Genomic DNA, 2,320 nt, shown 5'->3' with positions numbered 1-2,320 from the left:
GACATGGGGTAGGCATCAGATATGGTGATGGCATTGAGCTTTCGATAGTCCACACAGAACTGGATCGACCCATCCCTTTTGGGGACCAGCACCACTGGAGAGGCCCAAGGCCTGGAAGACGGCTGGATTACCCCCAAAGCCAGCATGTCCCTGACCTCTCTTTCTAGGTCCTGGGCAGTTTTCCTGGTGACCCGAAAAGGGAAGTATCTTATAGGAGGATGTGACCCAGTCTCCACCCAGTGGACAGTCAAATTAGTGCATCCAGCCTGGTTGGAAAACAGCTGTCGGTATAGAGATGCAGCACACCTCTGATCTCAGCGTGCTGGGCCGGGGTCAGCTGATCAGAGAGGGGAATTGCCTCCAGCGGGGAACCAGCTTTTGTCCCAGGAAATAGATCCACTAAAGCATCATCTCCCTGCTCCTCCCAATGTCCACACACAGCCACCACCACATGCCCCCTGTTATAGTATGGCTTCATCATATTCACATGGTACACCTGGCGGTGGTGCGCCCAGTTCGACAGCTCCACCACATAGTTTATCTCATTTAGTTGCTTAACAACCTTGAAGGGCCCTTCCCAGGTTTCCTGGAGTTTGTTCTTTCTCATGGGGATGAGAACCATCACCTGATCCCTAGTGGCAAAGGCATGGGCCCGCGCCATGCGGTCATATCAGACCTTCTGCTTCCTCTGGGCTCGGGCCAGATTCTCCCTGGCCAGCCCTATGAGCTCGGCAAGTCTTTCCCGGAAGGTCAGGACATACTCCACCACTGACTGCCCATCGGGAGTGGCCTTCCCCTCCCATTCTTCTCTCATCAGGTCCAGGGGCCCCCTTACCCGCCTTCCATATGACAGTTCGAAAAGCGAAAACCCGGTAGATTCCTGGGGTACCTCCCTATATGCAAACAGCAGGTGACATAAGTACTTGTCCCAGTCCTGCGGATGCTGGTTCATAAATGTTTTTAGCATCATCTTCAGCGTCTTGTTGAATCTTTTCACCAGCCCATTGGACTGGGGGTGATACGCTCAGGCCCAGCTGTGCCGGACTCCACATTTCTCCCACAAGCACCGGAGCAGGGTCAACATGAAGTTGGACCGCTGGTCTGTTAAGACTTCCTTGGGGAACCTCACCCAGCTGAAAATGGTCAGCAGCGCATCTACCACAGTGTCTGCTTCGATAGCAGACAAGGCCACTGCCTTGAGGTAGCGAGTGGCGAAATCTACCACCAGAATGAGGGATTTTTCTGCAACTCAGCCTGGAACTCAGCAGCTGAGACAGGGATGGAGACATGCTCTCTCTCTCTGGCTTGTTCTGAGGCCGCAGCCTTTCTGAGTCGTGTCCCTGAGCGTTCTCCTTGGGACGGGATTCTCCCTATTACCTCTTTGGCAGGTCCCAGGATGAGACTCTCTCTGCATCGCGGTGGGCCTGTTCCTTTGGGACTCCTCCCTGCCACCTCCCGACCGGATCTTCACAAACTCATCGGCCAACCGCCCTGTATGTTGCGGGTCCTCTGGTTTTTGGTCCCTCAACCACAGCCTCAGGTCGGATGGGTACTGCTCATACAGTTGCTCCAGTCCCAGCAGTTTAACCAGGTCCCCCTTCATCTGGGCCCCACTGGCCCACTTGCTGGTGTATCCCTCCATGCGGACGGCTAGTAGCAGATATGAGACCTCAGGGGTTTTATACTGACCCCGGAAACTCTCCCGGTACATCTCAGGAGTCAGCCCGAACTCACGCAGCAGGGCCTTTTTGAACAGTTTGTAGTTTCCTTTCTCAGCATCTCCCAATTGGCAGTACAATGCCATGGCCTTGGAGTCCTTTAAGGGAGTGAGAACCAGGAGCCTGTCCGCAGGATCTATCTGGTGCAGCTCGCAGGCCGTCTCAAAGGCATCCAGGAAGTCATCCATGTCCTCCCCCTCCTTACGTTGAGCCAGAATGCACCTACCAAAGCTCCGCGCAGTCCTGGGCCCCCCTCACTCCTTGCAGCTGGGGGCCCGCTGCTCCTCAGCCTCACCAGTTCTAGCTCATACTGACGCTGTTCTTCTTCATATTCCCTCTTTCTCACTTTCTCCTCCAGTTCCCACTGTCTTTGTCTCTCTTCATGTTCTCTCTGTCACTCACGATCCTCCAGCTCTCTCAGTTTTAGCTCTCTCTCCCATTCCAGCTGCTTCTGCTCCACGGATGCCGAGCGTCGCCTGGACGATCTCCTGCTGGCCGGGGGTGTCACGGTGCCCTTGGTATTTGCTGGGCTCCTCCCAACCCTTCCCCTAGGCATAGGAAGAGGGGGGATGGGGTCTCAGGAAACCCTTAGCCACTGACTG

Source organism: Gopherus evgoodei, unplaced genomic scaffold (assembly GCF_007399415.2).
Source record: "Gopherus evgoodei ecotype Sinaloan lineage unplaced genomic scaffold, rGopEvg1_v1.p scaffold_77_arrow_ctg1, whole genome shotgun sequence".
Lineage (NCBI taxonomy): Eukaryota > Metazoa > Chordata > Testudines > Testudinidae > Gopherus > Gopherus evgoodei.
The sequence above is the reverse complement of the archived record's forward strand: the minus strand, read 5'-3'. Positions refer to the sequence as shown.